The following is a 13,190-nucleotide window of genomic DNA, read 5'->3' as shown; positions in this document are numbered from 1 at the left end:
AATACCTGCGCCTATGCGCAGCCCGCCAAAGAGCTCAGCGACGACGGCCTTCTACTCACCCTTATGAAAATGAACATTGACTCTGTATTGACTATTTATTTTAAGTCTATGTTTTATATTGACCGGATTATTGCATTTATCAGTTTATTGACTTCTGTAAAAAGAATGTTTATGTTCTTCATATTGATTTTCTATATGTGTACTATTGTATATACATGGGTCATACAAATTCTATTGACACCCTATTGCAAATTGGCCACCATGTATGTATTGAGAAGTGTCAATAGACATTATGCAATAGAGACTCCATACAAAAATACTAAAAAGCGGGTTCGGCAGCTGCCATTCGCTACACCCTGGAATGATTTATCTCGAGTGTGTGTGTGTGATGCAAAACCACAAAAGCTACAGCTATGTAGTTACTCTTACATTGTTTTATTGCACGTTCCACAATGCAGCGTAGCCGCATATCACTTTCAGCAAATACCCTCCACGGTGAACAGGAGTCCGTGGGAGTAAGACATTTTGTCATTGTTTTGAACCTCGTCCACCGCACATTTGCTTTTGTGCTTCTCTTTGTTCGTTTCCTACACTTCCCATAATGAATTTATTTCTCACGTGGATCAGGGAACTTAGTCCAAAAGGAAGACCGGTGCAGTATTCTTTGACATTGAAGGTGCATCTGATGCCGTATCTTCAAACGCCGTGATTAGTAATGACTGGACACAGACTGTCCGCAACGCTACAAGGCTTCTGGACACGTTTAATTAGCAATTAGAGCTAATTGGGACCCCCCACATTAATCAGGACCCTCCAGGGAGTCATTACACTAATTGGGAAGCATCTAAGACGTGTCCAGACCACCCTGTGCGTTGCCGACAATCTGTGTCCATAAAAAATAAAAAAATAGATAGAGATAGAGTCGAGAGAAGGTGTTTAGTTGAAGATCAACGATGCCATCTTGAAGAAAGCGGTCCGGAACGGCCGCTGACCGTCGCTGGGCGACGGAGCACAGAAGCAGGTTGCAAAGCATCGCAGCTATGACCACCAGTTCCGGACATCCTGTGACGTCAGCTGTGACGTCATCATGGCATGTCTGGGCAAGTTAGGACAGCTCTGGACATGCAAGGAGAAAAACACTCGTAATACAGAGGCTGGGAAAGCAAGAGTAAATCTGCAAACCATCAATAGCTAACAAGAAAATAGAATTAGTTACACAACAAATGATCCCACCACAACAGGAGCGCAGAACGATGCGACTGCTCTATCCGACAGCCAGGCAGAGAACTGACTCGTAATGGTTTTTTTCTCCTGTATAAAGCCCCGCAGCTGCACCCCCTAGCGGTTACTTTCTCAACTAATCTCACAACAGAATTATTAAGAATCACGCCAGCACTACTCCCGTTCCCAAGGCAGAAGAAGATAGAAAATGGTGGGGATGCCCGGACAACAGCAACAAGCACCCGACGTGCACTGGCACGAAAATCGCAAACAAAGCGAGAACAAAGTTGGCGAAAGCATTAGTTACACAACAATTCAGCTCACCACAGCAGAAGTGCAGACCGATGCGACTGCTCTCCGCGACAGCCAGCGAGAAACTGACTGGGACGCCGCTCCGCTCCTAGCGCCCTCTGGGGCGACCACCTCCGAGAGGCTAAGAGAGAAGAGCATTCCTGCGCCACCTGCTGGCCGTTCTCATTGGTTGTGACGTCATCCTATTGTCTCAGGGCTACACTGTTTTTTTTCACTAATGCTCCTTTGGACAAGGTCAATCTACAATGAAGCCATGGAATGACGACATCATGCACCTGCGTGGCTCAAGGACGCGTGCGCTCTAGACAGGGGACCTATTATTTATTGAATCACTATCCCAAGATTATTTCCTTTATTCTTCTATAACGATTGAATAGGAAACTATTGCAAAAGAGCACCATGCATGAAAGCTGACCGTAGGAATTCCAAAGTCTTACTAAATGAGACTTGTAAAAGAACAAAATATCCTAACACGTAACTCCATCAACGGCTAATAAGAGGACTAGGCACTCAACAAATCAACACAGAGTACGGGTAACAAGGAGCGCAGAACGATGCGTCTACTCCGTCCGACAGCCAGGCACGGAACTGAGTCGTAATGCTTTTTCTCCTCTATAAAGTCATGCATCTATCCCTCTTGCGGTTGATTTCTGAACTAATTTAATCGCGAAATTATTAAGAATAGCACTATTCCCATTCAGGGCAGCACTATCGTCAAGGCGACAATGTTCCTTGTCAAAAAAGAAAAAATACAAAGCTTCAACAAAGGAAAGCATGCATATCGGGGCATGTCAGAACATGTCAGGACAAATCGCACGACTGCTGGGCAACAGAGGAAAACAAAGAGACACTTGAACAGAGTGAAAAAGACACTCACCATCATTTTTCACGTTCACAGCATTCCCTCATTATAAATCCGCTCGTAACAAAATCCACCTGCATGGTCGAACACCATTCACCAGTGACGAACCACACATCCGCACCCCATCAGGGGCAGACAGAACCCCAGCGAAACTAAGCTCTTCCACTGACGGCCAACGCAATTGCCAGGAGCAGAATTAGCATGGCCACAGCCGTCAGTGTCCAAGAGAGAAGTGAATCCTTGCTCCCCCTGCAGGCCTTTCTCATTGGTCGTGACGTCATCCTATTGTCTCAGGGCTACACTGTTTTTTTCCACTAATGCTCCTTTGGACAAGGTCAATCTACAATGAAGCCATGGCAAGACGTCATCATGCACCTGCGTGGCTCAAGGACGCGTGCGCTCTAGACAGGGGACCTGTTATTTATTTATTGAATCACTATCCCTAGATTATTTCCTTTATTCTACTATAATGATTGCATAGGGAACTATTGCAGAAAAACACCATAGACAAGAGGAGATTGTAGCATTTCACTCCCAAAGTCTTACTGTATAGGGAAAAAAATGGTTCAGCAAGACATGTCCATCCCTTCCTAGAGCCTGGCAGCTAACTGAATAATGTCGCTTTGTTCTTCGACTGGATAAAGCCATGCACCTGTCCCCCTTGCGCTTACTCTCTGAACTAAATGAATCGCAAAATTATTAAGAATAGCTCTACTCCCATTCAAGGCAGCACTATCGTCGAGAATGTTCCTTGTCAAAAAGAAAAAAAAACTACATGTAGAAGGAAAGCATGTCAGAACAGGCCAGGGCATGTCAGCGCATGTTTGTCAGACAACAAGGGGGGAAAAGCAAAGAGAAACACTTGAACAAAGCAAAAAACCAACATAAAACTATTTCTAAGCACACGCACTCCTCTTATTCAAAAACAGTGCTCATCATAAATCCGTCCAGGACAATACATACCATTTTTCTATTGCTACACTTTTTTCCAGTAACGGTCAATGCATTGCTACAGACTGCGTGACGTCATCACATCCTGCCTGAAGAAGACAGCGGCAAAGACAGACTCCTATTATTTATTGAATCACAAGATTATTTCCTTTGTCCTACTCTTAGTGATATTCATTCTTACATTAAAATTCAACAAAAAAGCACACCAGTAAACTAACACTGCTCTTTTAAAATAATAAGTGAGTCCACTCAACATCATCACCAGGCTTATGTAATACATGACCCTTTCTATGCTCATACATTCGTTGTCTGAGGCTACACCTGCAAGCAAAAAGGCGCGAAAGCCGGGGGGCAAAGTTCCATTCGCGCATTGCGAGCAAAAAGGTGCGAAAGCCAGGGAGCAAAGTTCCATTCGCGCGTGCCAATGCACAAGACAGAACGCCTTTACGGGAACATGATGGCATTCGCACCATATTAATGATTTTCTACCTTGCATTGCAGTTTAGAAAAACTACTACAAAACTATAATTTTAGGAGCCCATTAAAATTCTACTTTCTATGGAAATTATAATTGCCCTGTTACTTGGATCGCTATTAATGAAGCGCTCCAATTTTTTCTCTCTTCCCATTTCAGCCTTGTCATGCAGTGAAGCAGACTCACGTCCAAAATAATTAATTTACACTGAGGGTGCCGTGCTTCAGGAATTCCTATTCCGCGCTCAGATGCAAGCATTTCTTCACGGATACCTTTAACAGCTGACTTCCTCAACATACCAAGCTCCTAACAACATCTAACAAACAATCAGAGAAACCCTCTTCTCAGCTATATCATGCGACTTTCTTCTGCGTAAAATCGGTGATTTGAGGAAGAGATCAGCGAAAAATTGCGCGCTTGTGCTTGACTTAAAAAACCTGAAGCATATGCTAATAAACTAAGAAAAAGACACTCATGTCTGGTATCTGATAGTGCCACATACACAGACGCATTGCCCTTGCGTAAAGAAAGCACAGGACAGGGATACACAAATATCCTTAGGTGAGCAGGGAAATAAGCTTAAAGGAGCATTAAAGTGGTATCTAACATGGCCCAAAACTGCTGTCATCTTGTAAAGCAGTATGTGAAAAGCATTCCCACAAAATATTTCTGTCCAAATTTGTATCACCACGGTGCAATTAATTTGGAAAATCGCTGCCGCGGTGACAGGCCGGAGCGCTCCAACTGCAGACCACACCCACTCTAGTGTGACGTTCGTGGTAGAGAGCCCCTCATTCGTTCGTAGGAAAAACCGTCTGCTACGAACATTGCTAGCTGCTTCTTGTTGACTTCTATTATTTATATGATTTATATCACGTTTTCTTTAAAAGAAGAAGCATATACGCAGCCTGAGAAAATAAGATTACGATCACAAGAGTAATATATCCGTGGCTTCTGTGCAATCTCAGAATTCACAGCAGCAGAAAGCTATTGCGAAGCGGTATTGTCGAAGCGGTATTGTGGCACCACCTGTTAGCCACTGAACCAACTGCACGGTGAAAACTGTCGGACAGGCTGTACACTGTCGAGAAGCACGGGGTTTTTGCTGTACAAACGCAGTTAATTTCGGGCTGCACCACTCGTTCTTCCCGTGGTGCCTGCGGTCCCAAAAAATCGTGGTTGTGTCGTTGACAGCCTTCAAACCCTCCGTTTCGGACATCACGAAGCCGGAGAACGCATGGCGTCTCCCAAGCGGTAGCAGACGCTCCGGCCTGGGCGATGTTGCTCACCTCGATCATGTGATCCCAAGTCCAATGAGGAGCGTCCTCACCACTTGCGTCACATAGTGACGTGTGTGGCGGCGCTCATCACGTGCCTATCGTGAAGGCGAAGGAGGGTGTTTCGCGCGCGGGAGGTTCGGGGAGCTATTGCAGGCGTCCCAATTTAGCTACGGTTGCACTAATTGTGGGAAAACTGCTTTCGGCCGCCTAACATTCCATAGTGACCAAAAACAGAAAAAAAATTGTGGGCCTCTAGACTGCTCCTTTAAGACGTCAGGGGCGCGTTGCTGGCGAAATAGTGACATCGTGACTCGTCATCGGCATTCGTGGTCGTGATTTTCTCCTTGCTCAAGTGACGAAACACGAAAGATGGCCAGCAACGCGATATTGACACATCGGCATTTAATACCTCCTCTCCGCTTTGTATCATGGCGATAGTCTCGACACCGGATGGTCCCGAGCGAATAATATTTGCGCTTATAAAGCATAAAATGTGCAATGCTTGTAATTTATATTGCGTTAAAATCGTTCTGAAAATAAAAGTACATGACTGTACGATCTAAATACAACGGCTCTGCACCACCAATGCAGACGAACCAATGACAAGACAGCAGTGTCGTCTGCTAAGCTTAAGTTTTCTGCGCGGGGCAACGCTTGACTATTACTTCGGCGCATTTTGTCAGAAGGATCTTTCTGTCTTACGGAAACATTTCATTTGTGATCACACATGTGAAAACACATCAGTGATTTGTCTCATTTCGCATGAGACAAATCACTGAACTCCGTTTTACACATTGTCACAAACCATTTCCAGCACGCATGTGCACAATATTTTCGTTGCAGTCACAATGTCGATGTCGGAGGCTCAGAAGCTGCTGCTATTATCTTACATGGAGCAGTCCCCAGAACTCTGCAACAACACAAGTTTCATGGCTGGGGAGACAAAGCAGCAGCGCAAAGCGAAATGGGACGCAATTGCTGCCTCTCTTAACGCGATAGGCGGCATCCAAAAGGACGCCACCGGATGGCAGCTCATTTGGAAGAGTTGGAGGTACCGCGTACGTAAAAACGTGCGCGGTAACATTTGCAACATCGGGGGCACTGGTGGAGGGGCAGGTACGGCAGTAAACGCAACGACGGAGCCTGGAGAAGAAGGAGGAACGCGCGTGGTGGACGTGGCTGCGAACCTGCAGGGGTTAGATGCTAGGGTCATGGCCCTTGTCGGGTGGGATACCCTAGGCGGTATTGCGGGCAGCCACAATGTTGCCCCACAAGGGACTGTTACACTGACGGATGTCGTCGTCGTTGTAAGAACCCAAAATATATAAGCTATATATTACTGTGCAACCCAGACACATAGAGCTAGCATACAGGGTGTTTGCTCTAACGTGTCCAGAAATTGTATTTAAAGCGAGCGATAAAAGAGAAACGAGCGCTACTTTTCAGCTACTTGACTAAGAAACAGCTGCTACTAGTGAAGCAATACCTGTTTCTTATTCAAGTAGCAGAAAAGTACCACTTGCTTTTTTTTTATTGCTCGCTTTAAATATAGTTTCTGGATACGTTAGAGCAAACACCCAGTATATCATTTGCTACCAGCAGAAGAGCCTGCAGAAATAGAAGACCCTGTACGGCAAGAAGAGTCTGCATCAGCAGAAGCCCCTACAATGGTGGGCATGTGTTGCAACAGACGAAGGCAGAGGTAGTAACGCTGTTTTGTACAGGCTCCAGAACCAGCGGGGAGCAGTGGTCTGGTGCAACCTCGCCCGAACAGCCAGCCAGGAACACGGGTTCAACGTCGCAGAAGGCGGAGGGTGCCGATCAATATTGCACAGCAGATTTTAACGGCTCAGAGAACTCTTGTTGACCGCATTGACCGACTCACCGAGGTAATGTAACAAAGACACTCGTGTCATGACATGTGGCCAGATGAGGCATTCATGTAACACAACAGCACGAGCAATGACATAAGCATCCAATGAAAAGTGGAAATTTAATACATTCCACGTGCACGGCACTGAGGTACTACATACAAATATACAATAACTGTTACCAAGAATTAGAACTTACACTTGAGCATGCACAACATGAAGAAATACACATACGCACTCTCGCACACAGTGTCAAACTAAGTGATGCGAAAGTGTACATGTTATGCGCTGTAGAATATTGACCATAATGAATGACCTGGTTTATATTGCACTCCAGCGTTCCTCATATTTTTTTTTTTCTCTTGTACTTGCTTCGCAATAGTCTTATACATACATTTTCCCTGTAAGGTTAGTAGTTAATGTAAGCTTCAAAGTTCAATTTCACCCAGTGCGAGCTGTTAGTTTTCTCCTCACAAACATGATAATTGCGTGGTGCTTTAGTGACGGCAATTAAATGCTATGTGGACAGTGGGGGGCCCCCATGGCGAAAAGGGGCCTTCTTATGTTGCTACACGTCCCAAAAATGAGATCACCGTTGAATTATTCCTCCGTTACATCTTAATTGCAAATTTGTTTCTTTGCTTTCTCATATAGGCAATGACACCCATCAGTGAGTACTACAGGCTGAAGCTGGAGAGAATGAGGCAACAAAATGTGCCATAGTCCGGCAGGTATTCTAGTATGTTGTGTGCTCACCTTGGGTGAGTGAAACATCGTTGCTACAAAATAGCTACCAGCACGGCCTGTGCAAGTGCTGATTTTCGACACTGAAATGAATACGAAGGAAACACTCATAACCAGAGAAGAGTGGACTGAAGCTAACATTTTTAAAAACTGGAAGAAATTCTTTATAACCTTACTGCAAAGTAAAACGTGCAAGCAGAAATAAAGCAACGCAGAAAGGAACACGCATGTTGTGAATACTTGATATATGTTTAAACAAGGCAGAAAACCATTCAGGAGCATTAAATATGAACTTGCAGAACAAACTCTTTAAGTGAGAACATTCTCTCGCTGGATATGACTGCAATGCCACCATGCTGTTATTCAGAAACCTCACACAACGTGGATAACTCGATATCATTGTCATCATGTATCTATCTATCTCTCTCTCGATTTTGTTGCATTACATGAAACATAAAATATTACATATACCGTAATTTCACGCGTATAAGCCGCACCACAGATAAGCCGCAGGACGCGTTCTTAGTAACGTTTTGAAATTTTTCTGGCGGATAAGCCGCACTGGCAGATAAGCCGCGGGCAATACGAGACGACTGATTTGTGCGACAAATGAAACCATAAAGAAGGCCATAAACCCTGTGGTCCATACTCCGAGTCGGCATAGTGTTTAACAAAGGAGGTCAGCTCTAGAGTTTTACAAATATCGGATTGTGCCCTTGTTTGGCGTTTTTCATGGATTGATGGGTCAGTGGTCTTCCAGTAGACGTGGATCAGTGTCACCACTTTTGTTAAAGCTGCTTGGAGGAATGCACCAGGAAGATCAATCTACTCTAATGTGAACCTGTCCCTGTTCATGCATCGGCGGGGCAGAAGTAGTCCAGAGACACTGTCGGCCCTTTCATTAAAACCGACGTATGGGGAAGATGCCAGGAAAAATAGTCATCAGATAAGCCGCACCGGTGGATAATCTGCGGAGCGTCCGTGAGAGAAAAAAATAGCGCATAAGCAGCGGATAATACGTGTGAAATTACGGTACTTGCAGGCCTAGTTACTCCAGAAGCTACTTACAAAGGTGAAATCACCAGCATATTTACAATACTGAATATTTTAACAGCACTGAAAATGGAAGAAATTGTAAAGCATCAGAAATATTGCCTTATTATCTGGCTCCTTCTAGACAGTCCCCTGGTTACAACAGATAAATCATCGGCTTCGTCGATGTCTGTATCCAACGCTCCTGCACTGTTATTTTCATAGTTCTCTGGTTCTTCCTCATATGCTGGCTCAGGAGTGTTGTATTTGTGGCACATGTTGTGCAGAATTCCACATGCTGTTATTATGTTGGAGGCCCGATCCGGTGAGAAGTGTAGTGTCCTGTATCGCTGCAGGCATCTGAACCTCATTTTCAGAACACCAAATGTTTGCTCAACTCGGACCCTTGTTTTAGGATGGGCTTCATTGTATGCTTCCTCGCTACTCGTTGCAGGGCTGCGAACTGGGGTCATGAGCCAGGGCTCAAGAGGATAGCCGAGGTTACTTGAGGGAAAATAAAGAGCAGAAAACTGGAGACACGTCCTATGTGGTCATACAGTTGCATGGCAACATGTGTATATATGTATAGAGTGTACTTTCAATATTTCTTGCTTCGTGACAAACACATTGTGTGCACACCATATTTTAGTTATCATCCTCGATTTGTCATATGTGCGAGGGCATCCAAGGCATACATTTCACCTGTGTATATTTCATTTTGGATACATCTAAATTTCAATAAACATTAACATCACTTCTCGTAAAGTCTCTTAAAATGCAATTCTATTTTCTCTTTCGGCATAGCAAACTCTCATAAATTGAAACCCCAATTTCGTTTGAATTAGGTCATTTTTTTGTCAGTGACAGTGAAATTTCGAGCCAGGTGCACAGCATTTTGCATACATCACCCCTAATTTTCTGAAAGGCCTTCTAAAGAATAATCCGTTACTCGTGCTTCCCTTTTTTATTTTATCGGCCCTCTTTTGTGAGCAGATGTGCAAATGAAGTGAGAACGTAGTGAGCATGAGTGAGTGAAAATTTCTACCACTGACTTCTGTACACATGCTGCCCAGAAAGCACCATAGTTGTGCAATGGTGTTGCACAGCTATGGTGCAACACCATTGATTGACAATGTTCAATGACATATAACTATGTTATTGTAAATACATAAGTTGCTTGTATCAATTATTAACCACAGATAAACATTTTCTAAAACGTTACATGTCAGAAGGGTATGTAGAACAGAGATTATAGACATGCATTATATGTGATTATAGTCATATTTGTATACTCCCGACACAATCACTTGTCGTACTCCACTTGAAGATCACGTTACATCAGGGTGGGACAAAGATTTCTTTGTTGCGATGACGGGGAAAGGTGATGACATGATGGGATGGCTCAGACCTATGGGCTTGCTACTCCCGATGAATGAAACCTGATTACGTGGCTAGTACAATCTAACCACTAGTACTTGCACTTCTGAAGCAAGCACTAGTTTACTAGCAGCATAGTGCGCAGCTTTCTGCTGAAGGTGTTTTTCTTTTCTTTTTTTTTTTCAGTACACAGTCGTGCGCAGATAACTGCTTTACACGCAAACAAATGTGGAAATATTTTGCTTTACTGTTTCTTCTCTCGGAGAAGTGGAATGTATACTTGCCTAAAAGCCATTCGCCATCTGCAAACAGTTGAGGAGCCTGGCGACGGAGGTCACACAAACTCCATATAGCTGAATCGTGGCAGCTCCCTGGGTAGCATGCATTTAGGTAAAGGATGCGGCGAGTAGCGTCTGACACCTCTTAAAATTTTATGGCTATAAAAGAGGAATATGTATGCTAAGCTATCGTATATGAAATCTACCTTACCAAGCACGTTGATGGCATGATATCCCTTGTGACAGTAATAGTTACCATCCACAAAACGTTGGTCTGTCCTGCTTGGAGCCACTATTGAAATCGCTGTCCCATCAATTGCGCCTGAAATGTTAGAATGCGGTCGGTAAGCATAAGTTTTGCATGTTTTAGAATATAACATTATGCTGTAAAGTCACGTTGACGTACCAAGGCAGCCAGGCAGACCTGCAATCTCGTAAAAGCCTCGTTTTACCCTCAACTTTTCCTCGGGTGACATGGGAAACTTCAGGTATCGCGGGGCAAGGTTACGGATGATTGCAGTGCTGACATCATGAATGGACTCCGACACTGGTCGCTTGCTCGTAAGGAAGTCTTCCTCCTCTGCGATGTTGCTAAGAAACGCACCAGTTGCGTAAAATCTAAGTGCCATAAGCACCCTTTGCGCAACTGGTAGAGTGGTGCTGCGCCATTGCTGTGCTGTAAATGGACGTAATATTTCCATAAGTGCACACACATAGGGGTATAGCCTATAGGTGTATGTACTTTAGGCCTGTGTACTATAACTCTGTGCAACACAGAGTTATTAACCGTACTGAGACCATAACTGAGAAAACAAGCTCGCCCATTGCAAAAGTCTGATGCAATCGGGCAAACCGACCTCTGCAAAACAAAATAGGAAATCCAAGAGGCGTGAAGCAGTGTGAAACGTTAACACAAAGGAACTCTGTTTATAAATGAATCCAAGAGGTAAGTATGGGGGCTACGGAGAGCTTCCCTGAAACCGTGAAACAGCAGCTGACCGACAGGCACTTCATTTTCTTTTCCTATTCCTTCTCCCCATAACAGAGCTCAGCCAATGAAGTTAGTGAAATAGTACAATACAATTGAAGACTGGTCATTACATTTTACTATTAAAGTATGATCACATACGCTTGCATTACATCACTGGTTTCAAGTCGTACACATAAATAAATAGTTATTCGAGCCGGTTGTGTTCCTTCGTTTACGCTATCAAAGTTGAGGTCTTTTGTTGTGAGATTATAATATCCAGTTATGCTGTTTAGAAACATTGAACTAAGGGGATGTTTAGAGCATGGGTTCTAAGCATGCACAGCCTCCGGCTCTCACACTGTACGATGTAGACGCGATACGAACGGTATTAAGAAGCCCTGCAGAAAACCCTGTTTCAAACAATGCTGTATCTTGTAAACGGGACGTACGATGAGAGATCATACGTTGTTTCCAATTCTAAAGTGAACATGAGAGTACATACGTCTTTGCAGATCCCCTGCGACTGCGTCGCAAACCTCTCTGGCTGCGTCCTTGCAGAGGCGGAACTTGGCAATAAACTGCTCCTCGTCTAGCGCTGTAAAGGCGTCACGGTGTCTGCGAAAGACGCGTGTCCTTTCATCTTCGCATACGCCAGCATCAGCGAGGAACAAGTAGATATCCGCCATGTTGATGCCAATGCTTGTGTGAATGGCGAGAGATTTACCGTCACTAAGCTATCGTCATTCCGTGCCGACTTCCTCGCGTCGGCATGACGGCAACGACATGGCCAGCAACGGCATTTCGAGTGCAAGTGTCGAAATAGGTCACGTCATAGGCACGTTGTCATAGAAACACTGCCGAATGCCGACACCCTGAGCTCGCCAGCAACGCGCCCCAGGTCACCACACATCGCCACGCGGCTAGCACAACATGACACACGGCTAGCACAACATGACACCAACAAGATACTAGCAGCGGGAAGAACTGCAACACTGCTAACTAAGTCCAGACATGCCATGATGACGTCACAAATCAGAGAAGCACGCACAGAGGACAACGCATTAAACAGACGGAGCGCTCACGAATAATCGTAGCGCTACCACACAACGCTACGAAGCTCAACGTCTAACACAAGACGACAGCAACAAGATATTAGCGAAGGGTAAAAATTGCAACACTACTGCACAAGTACAGACATGCGACATCGCATACAAAACACTGCTCATCGGGGAAAAGGCCTAAGCCTGCGGCGGATCATCATAGAGCATACACAACTTCATTTTTCTATTTGCGTAAACTAAACGCGGTATGCTGGGAAAACGACGTACACATTTTCTTAGGGAGCAGAGAAATATAGAAATTTCTACTCCGTGCTCAGATACCAGCATTACTGCTCAAAAACATGCAAAATTAAGCACTGCTTACTTCGTCAAGATATCGAACACCCAACAAAATCAAACAAACAACCCCACTTCCACTGATAGAACACTATTCAGCTTTTACGCAGGAGGCTTTCTTCTACATAAAAGTAGAGAAAATAAGAAAAGAGCAGCGAAAAATTACACGCACTTCTGCTCGCATAGCTACAAGAGAGAGAAAAAACGACGCACACTCTAATAAACCAGAGGGCGCTCGCCCCAGAGGGCGCTAGGAGCGCGCATGCGTGGCGGCCGCAGAGCGGCGTCCCAGTCAGTTTCTCGCTGGCTGTCGCGGAGAGCAGTCGCATCGGTCTGCGCTCCTGCTGTGGTGAGCTGATTTGTTGTGTAACTAATGCTTTCGCCAACTTTGGCGATTTTCGTGCCAGTGCACGTCAGGTG

General features: G+C 44.7%; 1 long non-coding RNA gene across 1 annotated transcript; it reads right to left on the bottom strand.

The window, feature by feature from the left end:
- Positions 1-10,626: 10,626 nt before the first annotated feature.
- Positions 10,627-12,050, bottom strand: LOC135367494 (uncharacterized). The gene is made up of 3 exons (XR_010414480.1): positions 11,876-12,050; positions 10,810-11,079; positions 10,627-10,725 (listed from the first exon to the last, which is right to left on the bottom strand). It is a non-coding gene; the product is annotated as an uncharacterized LOC135367494 (long non-coding RNA).
- Between the last annotated feature and the right edge of the window lie 1,140 nt (positions 12,051-13,190).

Source organism: Ornithodoros turicata, chromosome 1 (assembly GCF_037126465.1).
Source record: "Ornithodoros turicata isolate Travis chromosome 1, ASM3712646v1, whole genome shotgun sequence".
NCBI classification, from domain to species: Eukaryota; Metazoa; Arthropoda; class Arachnida; order Ixodida; family Argasidae; genus Ornithodoros; species Ornithodoros turicata.
The sequence above is the reverse complement of the archived record's forward strand: the minus strand, read 5'-3'. Positions and strand labels throughout refer to the sequence as shown.